This window comes from Macaca fascicularis, chromosome 15, assembly GCF_037993035.2.
Source record: "Macaca fascicularis isolate 582-1 chromosome 15, T2T-MFA8v1.1".
Taxonomy (NCBI): Eukaryota; Metazoa; Chordata; class Mammalia; order Primates; family Cercopithecidae; genus Macaca; species Macaca fascicularis.
The window spans coordinates 9,931,202-9,950,596 of NC_088389.1; the positions used below are offsets into that span (position 1 = coordinate 9,931,202).

A 19,395-nucleotide genomic window follows, 5' to 3' on the forward strand; every position below is an offset into this window, starting at 1 on the left:
GTAGGTGGAAATGAAAGATAAGGGTGATCCAAGCCATCAGCAGCGGGGGGTGGGGTGGTGTGGATACCCCATGAATGGTGGGCATGCCTGAAATGCAGGAGAGGGCAGGGGTGCGAAGGAACAGCAGGGCGGCATTAAAATTTCGCGGCAGAGAGGGGACATGACTGAGATATTATCACATGTATACAACTGAGAGATGATTTGAGAATGATTTCTGGGAGCCTGTGGGAAGAGTACGTGGTCATCATCAGTTCTCGGGATCTCTTTATGAAGTGAAAGAGTCGTGCCTCTGCCTATCTTGTGAGCTGTTAAGATCAAATCGGATAATCTTCAGTGAGCCTTTTAAAAGCTAAAGCTTATGACAGGCTGTTCCATCCCCCTTGTCTTCACCCTCCTTTCCTCCACGGAAACGTGAACCCTGCTGGGTACCTCATTATCTGCCTGGCTTCCTCATCCATAACGTGAGCCCTGAGTACTTGCTGGCTATCTCCCTGTTCACCTTCCTTCCTCAGTAACATGAACCCTGAGTATTTGCTGGGTACCTCGCTGCCTGCCGTACAGCTGGCTGTATCCTTCTCAAACGCACTTGGCTGGCACATGAGTAGAAGTGCTCGCCGGGCTTTGGGAGGGCTTTCTGACATGTGGGTGCCTGCTTTTCCCTGTTAGGCTGGAGCTGCAGGAGCCCTCCTAGACCAGACAGAGGACCAAGGCTGTGGCCTCGGGGTGGGGGCTGGGGGAGCTCCCTGGGTTTATTGTGTGGGTGAGAGCAAACTTCAGTCCCGCTGCAGCACTGGGATTCAGGGTTCCTTCTGGAACGTTGTGAGTGAGAAGCAGGAAGTGTGCACAGGTGCGTCTTCTGCGGATTTTATGGTTATCTTGAGAGAGCACGGGTGCCTCTGAGCTATGAACCTGCAGAACCACTTCTTCCACTAACGACCGCCTTTATAGAAAGAATGACTTACAAACGATGCCACTTCAGATGGAGGTATTTGCAGGTGTGGCCTGAAAAATGAACAAAATGACTTTCATCTCAAGGAAAGTACCTTACATTATTCCCAAGGATAGACATTTGAGCTTTCCAATGAGTATTAAAATATAAAAATCTTGTGTCCACCACTTTCTCATGTGACCAATGGTGATATTGATGTGTTTTTGTTTGTTTGTTTTTTGATATAGAATGAAATGTGGAACTTGCTCATAGTTCTGAACCAGTGTTTTCTAACCAATGTATGATTACAAAATCGTGTGCTGGTAAAAGCCATTCAAGTGCAGGACGGACCAGTTGACTCAGAAGGAATTGGGGCAGAAAGGCCCGTCGACCAGAGCGCAGACTCTGCGTTGCAGACAGCCTGTACGGAAGTGCCACTTGTTACATTTGGCAGCAGAGAATACCTAAAATGATCTGAAAACACAATGAAAATACTGCTTCCTACTTGTATATCAGCGTGGGGTCGGACTTTCATAAACTTCAGCCACGGCTCTGTAGCCCACTGAATGCAGATGCAGGCATGAGAACCCTGCTGTCTGAGGTGCAGAGATGTTAGGTTTTTTCACAGCAGTACAAACTGTTGCCACGCTGCTTCTTATTTTGGAAAATGGTTTCTTCTTGAAGACTGTATTAAGATGTAACGACTTTATCGTTGTAAAATAAACTAAATTGTTATCTTTTTTTTTTTTTTTTTTTTTTTTTGAGACGGATTCTTACTCTGCTACCCAGGCAGGAGTGTAGTGGTGTGACCTTAGCTCACTTCAACCTCTGCCTCCTGAGTTCAAGTGATTCTCCTGCCTCAGCCTCCCTAGTAGCTGGTACTACAGGTGTTCACCACCATGCCAGGCTAATTTTTGTATTTTAGTAGAGATGGGGTTTCGCCATGTTGGCCAGCCCAGTCTCGAACTCCTGACCTCAAGTGATCCACCTGCCTCTGCCTCCCAAAGTGCTGGGATTACAGGCATGAGCAGCCACCACTCCCGGCCTGATGAGAAAGCTTTTCTGTGATCTTGAATAAAGTGCAAAGCGTTCCTGAGACCCAAAAATTTAAAAACAACTGGCTTAAACTGAGAAAATTGTCCACGATTCTTCAGTGTATCTTCTAATCTGTTGATGAAGAAAGGACGGTAAGGGTTGCTTTACTTTTTTCCTTTCACAACTCAATGGTGCTGGAACAACTGGGGTATCCACATGGAAAAGGATGGACTGGACTCTTCCTCACCCTACACGCAAAGCTCAACATGGATCCAGCGTAAGGAGTCGACTGTGAGACCCATTCTGTCCGTCTGCTGGGTACCATAACGGACACCACAGACCGTGCGGCTTAAACAACAGCATCTTATTTCCTTTTTTCTGGAGACTGGAAGCCTGGGATCAAGGTACGGGCAGTGTTGGATTCTCTGGGGCCTCACCCCGTGCTGTGTAGACGGCGCCCTCTCTGTGTCCTCACAGGTTTCTCTTATGTGCGTGCAGCACTGAGGACTGTGTCTAAATTCTCTCAGAAGAATACCAGTCATACTGGATCAGGGCCTACTCTTAAGATCTTATGTGACCTAAATTTCCAAGTTAAAGGCCCTGTATCTAAGTACAGTGACATTTTGAGTTTCCGGGGTTGTGATTTTAACATGGGAATCTTGAGAGGGGGGACATTCAGCCCATGACACCTTTACGGAAGAATCCTGGTGAAACTGTTACGTTGGATTAGGCAATGTTTCCTTGGCTGAGACGTCTAAAGCTGTAACAAGCAACTGAAGGGAAAAAGACGGTATCAAAATTAAAAATGTTCATTTCCCAGGACACTCTTAAAGTAAAAAGACAACCCACAGAACAGGATACATTATCATGATAAGGACCTGATATCATGAATATATTTAAAAGCTCTTAGTAAAAATCCAATTTAAAAATGGACAAAGGATTTGAATAGACATTCTCCAAAGAAAGACATATAAATGCCTTAAAAAGCACATGAGATGTTTAGCAGAATTCATCATCTTAGAAATGGAAATCAAAACTACCGTGAGATACCACTTCATAACCACCGGGATGGGTAAAACTCCAGTATTGGACAGTAACATGGTGGTGAATTTGGGAAAACTGATATCTTGATATATGGGGAAGTAAAATGGTACAGTTGATTTGGAAAAGTCTGGCAGTTTCTCAGAAAAGTTAAGCATGAAATCACCGTACAACCCAGCAATTTCACTCCTAGGCATACGCCCAGGTAAATTGAAAATATTTTTGCCAAAAAAATCTTATGCAAGAGTCTTCATAGCAGCATTATTCGTAGTAGTAGAAACAGTCCAGGTATCTGTCAACAGGTCACTCACTGTGAGATTCCACTCACCTTGGACGTGAAAGATGTCAGCACCGAAGGTCACGCACTGTACGATTCTCCTCACAACAGGTGTCCAGAATGGGCAAATCCAGAGAAACGGAAGTCGGCTGGCGATTGCCAGGGGCTGGCGGAAGGAAGGAGCAGGTGCTGACTCTTAATGGGTTCAAGGTTTCTTTGGCCCGTGGTGAAAAAGTCCCGGAATTACATACTAGTGGTTGATGTACAGCTTTCAGAATATGCTAAAAAGACTGAATTGTATCCTTTAATATTGGGGGCTTTTATGGTTTGTAAATTCCTTTCAATTTCAAAAGGAACTCAAGAACTACTTTGGTGTTGATATTTGGATTGTGAAAGAGACAGTATCCAAAACAAGTTACTATGTAACTCACGTCCCCAGAGTTAAACTTCATTTTCTGAGGATCTTAAAGGAAGTGTTTGAGCCTAGGAGACACAACGATCCTATATTAGATGTTACACCCCATCTTACTGATTTCTATCTCACATAACCATATTCAGGGAAAACCGACATGTAAACGTGAGCTGAATGCTATGCAGAGGCACATTCCTCTTACCCGGAAGATCTTTAGTGGTGCAGTAAGAGATGAGGTCATAGCAACGTTAGTTTAGCTAGTTTAATTGCCATGGCAACAGGAATTTGGCACATCTGAAGAGTTAGATGTCCCTGCACAGCTCCTAACGAGGTTGCCCATTTCTGTGTGGTGTCTGTGTATATTCTTGCTGTGGAAAAAAGTGATAGCACCTGCACAAACACTTGCCCTGGAAACGCGCACGAAGCTGGTGAAGGCAGAGGACAGGCGAGAGGGAAGCATGGCTCAGCCCTGGCAAAGACGACCGTTATTCTGAACGCAGTCAGGTGGAGAGTCTTGCTGCTGGGGTCTGGGAAATGTGTTGTGTTTGCTTCTATCTGAACAGCTGGACCTGAGCGTGTCTGTGTTTCAACATTTAATCTGTACAGTATCCTCGGCAGGATGTGTATCTCTGTGGCAGAGGACACCCTGGCCACAGTGGATGTCAGCGGCGGTGGCTGGACTCAGGGTCCGTGAATGTTGCGTGATCGAACGTGTTTGGTTCATTCTCAGCTCCTGCCCAGGTGCCTCCCGAGCTTCGGGTGCTGTGGCTCCCCAAACCCTTCCCATCTGTGTGTAGCATGACCACCACCTTCCTACCATGTGTTTGTCCTACCACGGCTGCCGTGTCTAACGGACACTTTGCTTTCCAGCTACTTTCCTATAATCAAAACCCTTGAACGACTTTGCCTGCGTTTCAGAGACGACAGGGTATTCGTTTTTCATGATTGCTCTGAGGATTTCCAAAAGCAAATGAAACTTACAGGATGTAAGATATTAGAAGTGACTAATTATAGATGGCTTTTCTCAGTCTTTTGATTGTGGTAAAATTACATAGCACTCTATTTTTAAGTGTATGGTTTGGTGGCATTAAGTGTGTTCACACTGCTGTCCCGCGATCACCGCCATCCGTCTCCAGAACTTCCTGGTCTCCCCACGCTTGAAACTCGATCTACCAAACACTAGCTCTCTTTCCGCCGCAGCTCTGGGAAGCACTACAGATTGCGTACAAAATAGGCTTTTTCAGTAAGAGAAGGGGCAAGGAAAAGAGCTCTAGAGACTGTCTTGAGATTTGAGGAAGTGTTTTATTTTTTGCTGTCTGGTTCCCAGTGTAAAGGAACTATTGAAGACATGGGAAGGCGAAAGTCTGTGACCTCAGGAAGTGCTGGACTGGGCAGCTTTCCTGCTGTGACGGGGGCACTTGTCCTCAAACCTGACTGAGATAATCGCATGAGGATGGTCCTGCCTTGTGACAGCTCTGAACTTGGTCTCCTTGAACGTTGTCAAGTACATAAGCTTTGGCGGTTACCGTCTAGTGTCTGCGGGAGACCTAGAATTTGAACATTGTTGACTTTAGAACACACTCATTTGTATAACACTCTACCTGTTCTCATCAATGTGTTCTTTTTTTTTGCCTTAATATTCTGTGTTGCGATGGCAGTAGTTGCAGCGGATGCTACTTCTGGTTCATAGTCATTGCCAAACACAAGCTTCTGGAAACCGTGTGAAAAATGAAGGGGAAAGTGCTTTTCTGCAAATGCCTTTTTTGAATATCTTGTTTTTTCTAGAATATCTGTTGTGGTGTAAAACGTTTTCATATTTCGGGGTTTGTAACATGTTTTACAGTGGTTAGCTTTGAAACCTCATGTTTTTGCATGTCATGGGGCTGCTTTGTCCTGTTATTCTATGATATAGCTGGTTTGCAAAACTATTGGTTATTTCCCTTTAAAAACCAAAGCAGCTTACAGATTGAGTGTGATACCTGTAAGAATTTAATTGTAAAATTGATTTGTGTTCAATAAGCTTACTGAAATGACTAGATCAGTGGACAAAAATATAAGAACATGTCAAGTCTCTGGGCCATGAAGGACTTCCAAATAATACACATGATACACAGTAATTTCTTAACAAAAGATTAGATTTAGTACATAACTATTTAAAACCTCCACATTTTCTATTATAGGCATTCCACAGTGCCCTTGGGGGTGGGCTGCAGGACTGCCTATGGCATCCGAGGTCTGTGGGTGTTGAGGTCCCTGCCCTAAAATGGCATGGTGTTTGCATATGACATACGCACATCCTCCTGCAGACAGTCATGTCAGGGTTGCTCGTAATAGCTATGCCATGGACATGCCATGCGAGTAGTTGTTTAATGAATATTAAATTCTAATTCTTAATACAAACACATTAAAAAATATTCTTGATCTATGATTGGTTGAATCCACAGGCCTGGAACCCCGGGAGAGAGTACAAACTCTAGAAGCAAAACGAACAAAGAACTTGAGGTCAGCAGTGACGGGTGTGGGATCACACTGAATCTCATGTGTTTTGCTGTCTGTGTCACTGTGTCCCGTGTAAACGGGAATCATTTGTAGCTTAAGGTAAAATAGGTAACAGGAAACATTACAGAATGGGCACGAAGGCACGACCCTCATCACCCCGTGTTACAGCCAAGTGTCTGCCTCCTGGGGAACGATCTGTTCTGTGGGGAGACTAGACGTTGATGATTTCCGGATGTGTGAAGGGAAATGCCCTCCGAGAAGCTGTGGCTTTGGCCGGAGCACGTCAGACGAGAGTTAGCGTGGCATGGAGTTTCCACAGTGCCCCTCAGGCCTGCTACTTCTCTCCTCTCCCCACCCCTGGCTCTGACTCTTACCAAGGGAGGAAAGTTCAGCTCCAATTGAGCCCCGCGCAGGGCTGTGGGTCTCTAGGGCAGGTGCCACCGTCGCCTGAATAGGCTGTGTCAGAGGAGGGTCTGGCTGTACTTGAGCTGTGAGAGATGCTCTCAGAGATCCAGCATCCTGAAAACCCAGGTGCTGAAGGTTCCTCCTCCACCATCCTGCGGGGAAGGGGGTCTTATCCTGCTTCCCCTCCACCCGAGCTGACTTTTGTCTGTTCTGTACACCTAGTTTTTAAAACCAATTATTGTTAATCATCTAGCAGACAAACAGCATAAGGTGAGAGCCTGGGAGGGTAGATGGGGCTGTGGAAGATAGTTTCCTGAATAACAGTGTTCAGATTCCTGTTTTGCCGTCATTTGACCCAAGGCCTCTAGGTAATTGAAATATTGTCAGCAAAACACCCATTTTGTATCTGAGTTTTTTTTCTTGTTTGTTTTTGTTTTTGTATTTGTTTTTGTTTTGTTTTTAAGGAATGGGTGCAAACTTCTAACCAGGGACCTGACAAAAGAGAAGGATTTCTTTTCAAAGTGAAGGTCGGGGATGGTTGGCATTTGTCATCTGTGACTAGCAGGGACCCAGGCTGCTTCCCTCCTGCCCCTCCAGCTCCTGCCCCTCCAGCTCCTGCCCCTCCAGCTCCTGCGCCTCCAGCTCCTGCCCCTGTTCCCACCAGCAGGAAGAGGAGCGGGAAGGTGCCTTTTCCCCTTTAAGGGGATGAGGTGAGAGTTGCACCTGCCATTTCGCTAGTCCCTGGGGTGATTCTCCAGCATGGGTGGGAGTTGGGTTTGGAGGCCTGAGCCCCGTGAAGCTGGGATTGCTTTTCCCTGAGCAATGGGAACCTGGACTCTGGGAAGTGGGGTCAGAGGGTAGCCTTTGCTGCATCCGCAGGAGGGGCCTCTCGTCCCAGTTGACATCTTCACTGCAAAAGGGGGTGTGGGCTTCATGGTCCATTGACAGAACGTTACTTGATTTTGTTTGTTTTTTAAGCACTTCGAACCCTAATTCCTTTGGCCTTTACTAAAGTGGCACTTTGTAATTCCACATGATTTCATCGTTATACTCGCAGGAGAGAATGCTTCCTGTAAACCAGAAGGGTCTCTCAGACGGTTCTCGGCCCATAGAGAGTTCCTTTTCCCAAGGTTAAAGACACAGCCTCAGGAGGGGTTGAGGACACACTGCGACAGCCTCAGGAGGTCCTGGACATGTGCCCAAGGTGTTTGGGGCACAACTTGGTCTTACACATTTTAGAGAGATGTGAGACAACAATATATGTGAGATGTACATTGGTTTGGTCTAGGAAGGGAGGGACGGCTCGAAGTGGGGAGGGGTTTCCAGGTCACAGGTAGATCTGACAAATGCAATTCTAGTGAACCTTTCCAGAGGAAGCAGTCAGATCCGCATTTATCTCCGTGTGCAGATGGTGACTTTGAGTTCTCTCCTCTGTCATGAGGAATTTCCTTGTGGATCGGTTGTGAGGGAGGTACATGGCTTCCCCCCCCCCCAACCCCAGTAGCTGTTTCTGTTCGGAAGAGCATGGGAGGTAGGTTTGCCCTAAGCTGTTCCTCACGTTGAGGTCCCTTTAGCTTAGTGATTTTGGGGTCCTGAGATGTATTTTCCACTGCATGTTTCTGAACACACTGGCACTCTAAACAGTGTTGTAGGAGGCATCTAACTTACTTAGAAGAAGAATCTATTTGGAAGGACTTGAGCACCTTCATCCTTGAGAGAAGCAAGCCTTTGTTTAGTTTACTTTGCCCCGAGGCTGTTACACTGCCCCGGGCTGTGCGGCCTTAGAAAGCTGTGCCCCTCTGAGCTCCTGCCTGTGGAATCTGGTGACTTTGAAGTTAATCCAGCTACTGCATGTTTTGGAAAGCAGATTGCCTCTGAAAGTGTTGGTGATTACGATTCTAGCACTAGAATTTCAGTGTGTATTTTCCACCCTTCTTACTTTGTCTCCTCATATCCTGAGATGCTGCTGCATTTGCCCTTAGGCTTCATTGAGGGGGGAGGGTCAGTTCTGACCCTTTCTTAGATATTGACCTTGAACAGACAGAATCGAGATTCAGAAAAACTCTTGAGCTGTGAGTGTGCTGATATCTATGTAAGTGGGGTTCATGTGTCAAACTCAGGTTTAAGAAAAACCAATTCTAGGCTGGGCATAGTGGCTCACACCTGTCATCCCAGCACCTTGGGAAGCTGAGGTGGGCAGTTCACTTTTGAGCCCAGGAATTCGAGACCAGCCTGGGCAACATAGCAAGATCCTGACTCTACAAAAAATTAAATAGGAGTGGTGATGTGCACCTATGGGCCCAGCTACTCGGGAAGCTGAGGCTGGAGGATCACCCAAGCCTGGCAGGTTGAGGCTGCAGTGAACCATGATAGCACCACTGTGTTTATGGTGCACTGTGCCTGAGTGACAGAACAAGAACCACCCCCCCACACACACACACACAAAATATCAAATCACGCAGTGGCCAGTTCTGCTGGGACCACCTGTTAAAGCTACTCTGGGTCTCACGGTTTGAGAAGGTTCTGTCCAGGGGCGAGAGGGAGTGGCTTGAGGGCCTAGAAGCCAGTTCCTGTGGTTCAGTGTGACTGCAAGTGTGGAGCTGGGGGCAGGGCTCTCCAGGGCATGAGTGGGTAAACGGATGGGCTTCTAGGATGAGCCCCTGTGACTTTGCCTGGTTTACATCCGTCCAATACAAATCCAGAGGCTGTTATTCTAGAAGCTTCTGCCGGGGCTGATGGACTGGCCTGGGGACAGAGGGTGCCCTCAGAGCCTCAAGGTGCCATCTGGTTTAGGAAGAGCACTTAGTCACCTAGATCTAGGACTTATGGCATTTCAGGGGGACTCGTCACACTCGGAGCAGCAGCCATCTGCATTCTAGACTTGGTTCTAGGTGAAGTATTTTGGAGTCTGTTGGTACCCTGTGTTCTGTTTATATGTAAAGCAAGTTAGAGTTATAACTAGTTAAAACCTATTTTTAAAATTTTGTCACAGAATATGGCAGTTGCGGTGGAGCCTGGCCAGAGACCCCCACACTTGGACGCTGCCGCGTGCTGGGGTTGCAGGCGTTGCCTGTATCGGCTGCCCCTCCCGGCGTGTCTGTGTTCTTGACAGGGGCGCCCATCAAGGCTCGGCCTGTGGGATTCATGCAGCCATTTGTCTCTGTGTTCCTCTGAGGTTCCGCAGACTTCTCAGTCCTGTGGCAGAGCGTAAGGTATCTGCTTGCATCCTGATCTCCCCAAACCCCAGGACAGGCCAAGAGTTCCTTACACACAACTGCAGAGGGCCCCGTGGTGTGGATTTGCGGTGACACAGCCTTTCCCCAGCTCGGCCTTCGTCTCCAGAGTTGGCTTTAGGTCGATAGAAGCTTCCTTCAGACTGGGGGGCCCTGAAGCTTTGGTGGTAGGAATTCGGTGACCAGTACGGATGATACCCCGTTTCTCTGCATTTGTAGCAATAGTTGTTAACACGACCACGAGATGTACAGAGGAAGGAAAAAGGAGGTTTTATTTTCAGAGTAACCCTCTGTGCTTTGGGAAATGTGGTCTCGGGGGAGCTGTAAACACACGCCCCTCAGGAGGGGAGGAGGCCGCGGCGCTACACATTCCAGGGTTTGTTGGCTGTGTGTGTTCATCGGGCTCATGGAATGTCTGAAAGTTTACAAGGAAAGTGGGGTTTGCTCATCCGGTTCGTGCAATGTCTGAACACTTACAGGGAAAGTCTAGCACACATGCAGTGAGTTAACCTGTAACATCCATGTTCGCCTTGGGGCGAGTGTAACATTTGAAATGAAGTGGACTGGGCGTGTCATGTACAAAGGTGAGCTGTTGGGCGCAGACGTTTATGCGCAGCCTCAGTCACAGCCAGGACTGGCTCAGGGTCTGCAGCTTGTGGCGGGAAAGGACACTCACGAGGCCATTCTGTCCAGTCGGGGCTGCCGGCAGGGTCCCAGGGTGGGGCTGTCTGGTCGGCCGGCGTCTGGAGTCCACCCAGGTCCCGTGGGCAGCTTTCCTCTAAACCAGGCTTCTGATTGTGGAGGAGACTTCATGCTGGTTAACAAACTGTACAGGAGTAGTGTTGTGGGGCTTTGGGGTCGACCTTCTCTATGATGCTGGTTACATTTCTCTCCAGACCTCATCGTAGACACAGAGATTGTACCTCATCTGACAGCAGGGGGGGGCCATGTTGATATAGTAATTTATTGTATTAACCTTTTTGTTACTATTTTAATAACCTTTTTTTTTCTCTTTTTAAAGAGATAGGGTATTGCTGTGTTATTCAAGCCAGTCTTGAACTCCTGGCCTCAAGCAATCCTCCCACCTCGGCTTCCCAAAGTGCTCGTCTTATAGACATGAGCCAGTGTGCTGAGCCTACAGCCATGTTTTTAAAACTCAGCAGTTTAAAAATCCTACTCCTTTCACCCCCTCAAGCAGGCTGATTGGCCTTGTGCAAACTGGGGTGTCACGATCTTGGCACCCCTTTTATTTTTCCCTTTGGCCTCAAGTTCTGATGAGAACAGCAGTTACAAAATGGGCCTTAGGTGATTCTTCCATTACTAAAGCCAGAATTCTTACCAGTTAGAGATGTTTGTCCCTAGGATCCCAGAAAGCTCTTTTGAATCAAGCCCGTAGCAAATAAGTAAGGAATTAAACTCTCGGTCCTCTGCTTAGTACCTGGGGATTGGGTTAGTTGCTGATACCCTTTGATCTGTGCTCACATGCTACATCTCGTCATGGGAAGCAGAGTTGCCCTGTGGAATAAAGCCCAGCTCACGATGGCACGTCGAGACACTCTGGGCTGTCAGTCCCTTATACAACGGCAGGCGTGGAGACTCAACATCACGTGCAGAGCCCGGGCAACCGGAGTGCATCCACCTTAGAGACCACACGGACTGTCGGCAAGGTGGACCTCCAAGCATATGGCCCTGACAGGCCCGCTGTGAGGTGAATTAGGAATTCGTTAGCAAAGAAATCAAACTCGCCTGTGGGTCCCAGCTGCTTGGAAGGCTGAGGTGGGAGGATTGCTTGAGCCAGAAGGTCAAGGCCGCAATGAGCTGTGATTGTAATACTGCACTCTGGCCTGGGTGACACAGGAGACTCTGACGCAAAAAAAAAAAAAAAAAAAAAAAAAACACCAAAAAAAAAACCCCCAAACCTTACTCTTCATAGCAGGAAGGAGAATTTATCAAAGTAACTGCAACAAAATCTTAGATGATATAATTTCAGTGGCTAAGTGAGCTGTCCAGCCCATGTGGCTGGCTCACAACGCAACAGAGCAAGATGCTGCTGCAGCTGCCCTCCCACCTGATCGCTTGTGGACTTTTTCTGTTTTCCCATATCTCCCTTTTGGATATGTAGCTCGCTACTTTATAGCTAAGCATCAGTAAAACAGGTTGTCTATTTTGAAAAGTAACTATTATGTCTTTTAAGGACAGAAAATGAAGCAGGTGACAATAGCATGGCGACCTGGTGAATAGATTTAGAGGAATATTTAATACTTGGCACCACTCTGACCTCTTCTTCTCTCATGCTTAGTTACAACTGCCGCCTCCTAGGACAGAACACTTTGAGCTTTGTGAGTAGGAATTCAACATGTTCTAAATCAGAAGTTTTAGTTAAGCAGTATTTTCTGTGAATGCCCAGATCCTAAGTGCTCACTGTACTGGTGTGTGGCGTCGAAGAAGAAACCAGGGCTTGGGGCCGGTCTATGGTGCAGTGTCCGCGTTCCCATATGTGAGATGGGGGCCATGACACACGGCCTAGAAGGTTCAGACTGTGGGATTGAATAGATCTGCCCACTCGTGGGAAGCCTGGAGTCTAACTCGACTTGGGCTGGTTTTAGGGAGATGCTGGTAGCGCTGTCCTCACAGGTCACTGGGAGGGGCTTTGGCACCGTCCCTATGAGGTGTCTCATGATCAGCCCAGCTTGTTCATCTCAGAAGCTGCTGGTCGTGTTCTCGTTCCTGTTGTTTGTTGCGTGTTATTTTGGTTCTGTCCATGTGGGGACCTAGGAAGTTCCACAGTGAGAGGAGAGCCGCTGAGCCGCCTTCCTGCCTGGACACCAGCCCCACCGAGGACCATAACTGTTTGAGGGTGGCTTCTGCGCCCAGCCTCACCTGTGGAGGCATTGATGCAGTGGTACTTTCTAAGCTCCTGGGGCACACAGTGCTGTTGTGTGGATCCACAGGCCACTGTGGCATCCGAGCATGTGCTCCCGGAGGAGAGGACTCTGCGGGCACTGATAGTGGGAGCTGGCTGAGAGTCCAGTGAGTGAGACTCCCTGTGACGTGCACAACTGCCATCTGCACAGCCCCTCCTGACGCCAAGATGGTCGTGCGATAAATGCACAAAGTGCATCTCCAGCAAAAAGCCGCCGAGTGTCCACATCCAGGATATCCACCACGGTGGCTTTTTGGTGTTAATACGATGAATGTGAGCAACAGGTGGTCTGCGTTCTGGGTGTGTGTGACTGTGCCACTGCAGTTTTGTTCTCATGTCTTGATGAGCATGAACGGTTCCTGACAAGGATAGGTAAGGATGCTGTGACCTGAGACTCTGCAGTATTGTAGTTTGAGGAACCAAGGAGTTTTTCTCTCTTGTAAACTCATGAGGGAGGATGTTCCAGGCTGGTGACTGCTCCATGAGGTATTCAGGGATCCAGGTTCGTTTCAGACCCCTGCTCTGCGTTCCCAAGGACACTGCCGTCCTTCCTGTGGTTGGGACTGGGTGATTGCCACGGTGGCTGTGGGGGAGGCTTAAGGTGAGAGTGGCCATGATTTACCTAATCTGCATAATGACAGGGAGTCTGGGAGTGAAGTGTAGCCATGGCCTGGAGGATGGATGATGGATGTTGGTGAATGACTGGTTGCACTCACCGCAGCTGGCCCAGGGATGGGGAAGCATGGCTGAGTATGCCGTTCAATGGTACCTGATTCTTTCAGATTTGACTTCCTTATGGATTTTCTGCTGTAAAGAGGAGAGAGCCTGTGGTTCTAGGCCAAGCATCTCACTCATCTCATAACGTCTTGTATCCCTTAGCCAACATTTTTGTCAAGTTTTAGAAGTCCTATCAAACTGGCAAGCATTTCTCAATTTGGTTTAACCATTGGATTCTATATCTGTGTCTGCATCTCTATTTTACATCTATGTGGTTATTTGACACTCTGTAGTACCTTTGTAATAGGTTCTATTTGGTGGAAGTTACTTTCAACAAACCCTTGCTGCTACTTGAATTTTCAAGGTTGCAAGTAGAAAGGAGAGAATAAAAACCACATCTTCTCTAATTTTAAAATGTGTTGTTCCTCAAATCACACCAGAAGTACAAATATTACAAATTACAAAAGCAGTCAGAATCAAGGTTAAGAGATTTCTGGGTGATTCTGGCTAATCAGCAGTATTTGCTGAGGTGTGTGTAGCAGAGCAACACGCCAAGAAGCTCGGGAGGGGAGAGTTGGGAGGCCAGACTGTGACTTCAGAGGTGCTGTTGCCTCAGGGAGAGGAGCTAGATGCAGAGAGGATAAATGGCCACAGGTGTGACCACCGCCATCCTTGCCGCGGTACTAGGGCCTTTGTGAGCTGAGTTATGAACCAGATGAAGGCTGTGCAGGCGTGTGAGAATCCAGGCCAGACTCGACGGGTGGAGGCTTGGCAGATTTGAGGAGCCTAGTGAGGCACCCCCCACAAGGTGGGGACTAATAGCCACCCCTTCTCCTCCCGCTGGCTATTAGGGGCCATGGTGGACTCATAGCCAGTTTACGATATTGTGAGTAATATCATCTCCCTCTCTGGAAATTATGAACTCTTTCACAGATGGCTGTATACCCTCAGTGTGTACACTATCAGAGGGTGTACACCCGTCTGTATTGGGAGTAATATCATCCTCTTCCTCCCTGAATGTTAAGAATATCCCAGGATTGCTTCTACTCCCTGAATTATTGGGTGTCATATCCTCCTCTCCGACATGGAAATTAGAAACAATATCACTGGGGGCGTGTACACCTTCTGTAATATTTAAAGTAATATCATCCCCTTCCCTCCAGGATCATGGGAACAATATCCCTGGGGGGTGTACACTTTCTGCCATATATGTAATATCATCCCTCCCGCCTTGAAACATGATGAAGGACCATCTCACATGGGGTGTGCAACCCTTGGTGCGATATTGGGAATGCAATTATCCTCATTCCCCCTTGCATGTTTGGAAAAATATCAGAGTGAGTGTACCCCTCCTGCCATATGAGGATTACTATGCTCTTCTTCCTTTCTGGATATTAGAAAGAATATCACACGTGGGTTTGCACTTCCTTCGATATCTGGAGTCATGTCATCCTCTCTCTTTTTGAATAGCAAGAACAATCCCTTGGGGGGAATGTACACACCCTGCCATTATGGGAGTAATATTACGCTCTCCCCCCTTTGATAATTAGGAACAAAATCCCATGCTCCCTATCCCTGGATATTAGGAACATCATCACAGGTAGGTGTACACCCCCTGCGGTATTAGGAGTAATAATATGATCAATTATTAAACATCCATGATCGATATTAACAATTATCAATGATATTTTTAATAGGATACTGTTATTATGGATAATTATTTTAAATATATGATTATGCATGCTTAAAATTAATTGTTAATATTGTTATTTTATTACCAGCATCACTTAGTATTGATTTAAGTAACATTAATTGCTGATATTATTTTATTAATAGTGATATTACTATTGATTATTAATGCTAATGTTAACATTTTTAGTATTTTACTAATTATTAATATCGATGATTACTCTTAATTTTTCTCATATTAATATTAATAATAGACTTGTTCCTGAAATCCGGCGGGGAGAGGATATTACTCCCAATATCGAAGAAAGTGTACACCCCTGTATGATGTTATTCCTAACAGCCAGGGGGTAGAGGATGTCATTATTGAAACTATGGCAGTGGGTGTACATCCGTTCGGTCGTCTTGTTCCTTATATCCTGGGTGGGAGAGGATGATACAACTCCCAATATAGCAGGGGGTGTACATCCTCCTGTGATATTGTTTCCTATATGCAGGGGGAGAGGATGATATTACTCCCAATATCGCAGGGGTTGTACACACCTCCTGTGACATTGTTCCTAATATCCCGAAGGGGGAGAGCATATTACTGTCAATATGGCAGGGGGTGTACACCTCCTTTGTAATATTGTTCTTAATATCCATGATGGGAGAGGATGATATGACTCCCAATATCACAAGAAGTGTACGGCTGCCTGTGATAGAGTTCCTAACATCTAGGTGGGGAGAGGATGATATTACTGCCCATATCGCACGAGTTGTAAAATCCCTTCGATATTTTGCCTACAATCCTGAGGGGAGAGGATATTATTCCCGATAGCAAAGAAGGTATACAACCCCCTGTGACACTATGCTCAATATCCGCATTGGGAGACGATGACATTACGCCCAATATCACAGGGGATGTACACCCACCCTGGGATATTGTTTCTTATATCGAGAGGGGGAGAAGATGCTATTGCTCCCAGTAACGCAGGGGCTGCGGCTGTACACCCCTCCTGTGATATTGTTCTTAATATCCTAGGGAAGAGAGGGTGATACTACACCCAATATCTCATGGGCTGTACGGTGTCCGCTCAGAGATGTGTGGGGCTCTCTTACACCAGTAATTCCTTCTCTAACTGTAGTCACATACTGGTCATCCAGGGGCCTCCTAAAATCCAGCAGCATAAAAACAAGTGGAATTTCTGAGAACCAAAGATGGCGCACGGTTCTGGTTGGGCTGCCACAGGCAGTTTTGTGAAAAAACAGAGATGTATTTCCCACAGTTCTGGAGTCTGGAGGTCTAAGGTCAAGGTGAGTTCAGGGCTGGCTCCTCCTAAGGCCTCTCTCCTTGACTTTCAGATGGCATCTTCTCTTGTGTCCTCGTGCGGTTGTCACTCTATAGATGTCTGTGTCCTGATCTCTTCTTACAAGGTCATCAATCCTAATGACTTTGTTACCTTAATCACCTCTTTAAAAGGTCTATCTCCACATACAGACGCATTCTGAGGTCCTGGGTTAGGACTACAACCTGGGAATCTTGGGGTATGCAACTAAACTTGAAGCAGATGGGGTCTTATGAACCTGTGTCACCCAAGATCATGCCAGAGCCCCATGAGGGAGCCCCATGTCCCCCCTTTGATATGGTTTAGCTGTGTCCCCACCAAAATCCCGTCTTAAATTCTCATGTGTTGTGGGAGGATGGAAGTGATAATTTGACAGCAGAGAAGACAGTTGCCGCCAGGGAGGGGAGAGGGGACCCCAGGCCTTCGAAGTTTGGAGGGTCTCGGGCCCCTGGGCAGAGCAGGCAGCCCCACCCCTGTGAAACCCCTGATGACCGCTCAGTAGTTGGAAAAGGTGGAATCATATGCAGAGGCTGGTTGGGGAGATAGGAAGTTGTTGAATGAGTTTTTAAATATTTCCATCAAAATTCTTACTGCACCCTTGGTGTTGATGGGGACTAGTGGCTTCACCATGTGCCTGGCTTCTTCTTGGCTCTGACTCTGGAGGCCTGGCCTAGGGCTGCTGGTTGGATTCATTGCTGGCAGCAGGTAGAAGGTGGAGGAGGGAGAGGAGCTGTCCTCCCTCCTCTCTTAGTCATGCCTGTCCACGTTAGCAGCCCCTCCCCAGGCATCCCTTGCCCATGATCTGGGGAGTGCTATTCTCACTTCCCTTGGGCCCTGCCCACCGAACTCCAAAGAATCCCGTCAGTGACTCCTTTTAATCACCCCTTTGCCTATGACAAAGTCTTCTGGGGCCTCCTGACTGATCTAAGGAGAAGCCTGGCTATCTGTGCAACTTGTTAAAGTGAAGTGACTCATTCACACTGGCATGTATCTACAAGTCACACAGCTTTGCAACTGGAGTGACTTTAAGCTCATCGAACCAAAGCTTCCATGACAGATGAGGACACCCAGAATCATAGGATAGAAGTGACTTGCTCCCATCTGGGTCGGCCAAGCTGAGACTCAAGCGTAGAGTCTAGCAAAGCACACTTCGTCCTCCCTTAGAAGAAAGACCCTGCCCGCACGGCTCACCTCCACCTACCCTAGGTCTCCCCCACCCTCCCTTAGAGGGAAGCTCCTGCCAGCATGGCTTACCTCCACCTACTCTGGGTTTACCCCACCCTCCCTTAGAAGGAAGGTCTTAGAAGGCAGCACATTCACCTTCCCCTACCCTAGGTATCCCCCACCCTCAGAGGGGAGTCTTTGGGTCAGTCACAAGACTACTCCGGACATCTGTAAGAACAAATAGTTTCCAGCACAGTCCTTTCCTGGGGTCTGCCTTTTCCCTCTGGGATGCTTGGAAGTTGAAGGAGTCAGGCAATTCAAGTTCTCCCTGGTATCTCAGGGGCCACTGACACACAGGAAAATGTGCTGCTCTGCTCGCTGTTTGACTTTGACTTTGATGGATGCTAATTTGTTCTAAATGAGCCTGACATTCATGAGCATGTAAACATATGTTACTGGTGGCGGCTCGCAGGGCCACATGCTGATGGATCTCGTGGGCTGTCCCCGCCGGACACCACCAGGCTGCCTGGGTCTTTGCTGCTTCTGGCTAAGGCTCCAGATGTTGTTTTTCTTGCACTATGAAGTAGGCATTTTAGCTACAGGGAGATATATATATATATATATATATTTTTTTTTTTTTTTTTTTTTGCACAAAAGAAACACAGACAAATCTGTGAAAAGAACTTGAGTTTATGCGCCGATCTACTGGAAGGAGCCTCTTAGAATGTCAGCTGCTCAGTGTCTGCTTTGACTCCCAGGCCGTTCTCTGTCCTGTGGCTCAGAGACTTTGTGGGGCTGAATTATACATTTGATCTCGTTCTGCTCAATATTTCCCCACAAGTAGTGTTTAGGATGCGACTGACGCCTTTAAAGATATCTGCAGCAGGAATAGTGCAGAGAAAAAAACACTCCATGCTAAAATATTTTGAGCTGAAGGCAATTAAGAAGCACTCTGGCCTTCCCTCTAGTTTCTGAAAAGCACACAACATAATCATATTATACAAAGACAAAAGTGCCCTTTCTCCCCTCTCTGCCAGAAAGGACGCAGGTCAATCTCTGCAGACAACTTCAGACCCTTATCATTCGGGAAACAGCACCAGAGGAATTTACACAAAAATCTATCATTTATTGGCCTTCCCACAATTTGCTGCCCCCAATGACCCAAAGTCCTTTTACTTTGTCTTGGCACTTCTATAAACATTTATTATCCTTGTTGAAGATGTTATATAAAAGAAAGCTCTGAGCTGTCTCTTTGAGATTCCCTCATTCCCAGTGTATCTCCCATGTATATATGAAATATACATACTAATAAGCCTCCGTTTGCTTTTTTTGGGGTTCATCTGGTTTTGTTATAGGAACCCCAGCCAATGAAGCTAAGATGGGTGGAAGAAAAGATTACATTTTTCTCCCCTGTAGTAGCATTATTCTAGCAATAGCATTTTCTTTTTGTAGATTTTTGTTGAATACACACACACACACACACACACACACACGCACGCAGACACAGCAATGTAAAAAGAAAGAAGTGTGGGGAGTCCTGATGAAATTTTAGGTCCCAGATTCCTAAATATGTTGGGAAGTTGTCTTTAAACATTGATTTTTTTCCCATATTTACTCTCATATTTTTTTTTTTCTGAGATACCATTTCTAGATTGTTTTCCTACATTTTCTTGCAAGTCCGAGAGAGTATGCTGGTTAGTAGTGTGTCCAATGCACCACCTCTGTCCTTGTCAGTAAAGAAATGTAG

General features: G+C 46.9%; 1 long non-coding RNA gene across 4 annotated transcripts in view; it reads left to right on the forward strand.

Moving 5' to 3' along the window:
* Nucleotides 1-19,395, forward strand: part of LOC135967347 (uncharacterized) — a 42,361-nt gene that overhangs the window by 13,490 nt on the left and 9,476 nt on the right. The window contains exon 3 of one of the 4 annotated variants that reach the window (XR_012424189.1): nucleotides 1,177-9,373. The exons of the other annotated variants lie outside the window; for them this stretch is intronic. This is a non-coding gene — a long non-coding RNA (uncharacterized lncRNA). Of the gene's footprint in view, nucleotides 1-1,176; nucleotides 9,374-19,395 lie in introns of those variants that run through there. 4 annotated transcript variants of the gene reach the window in all.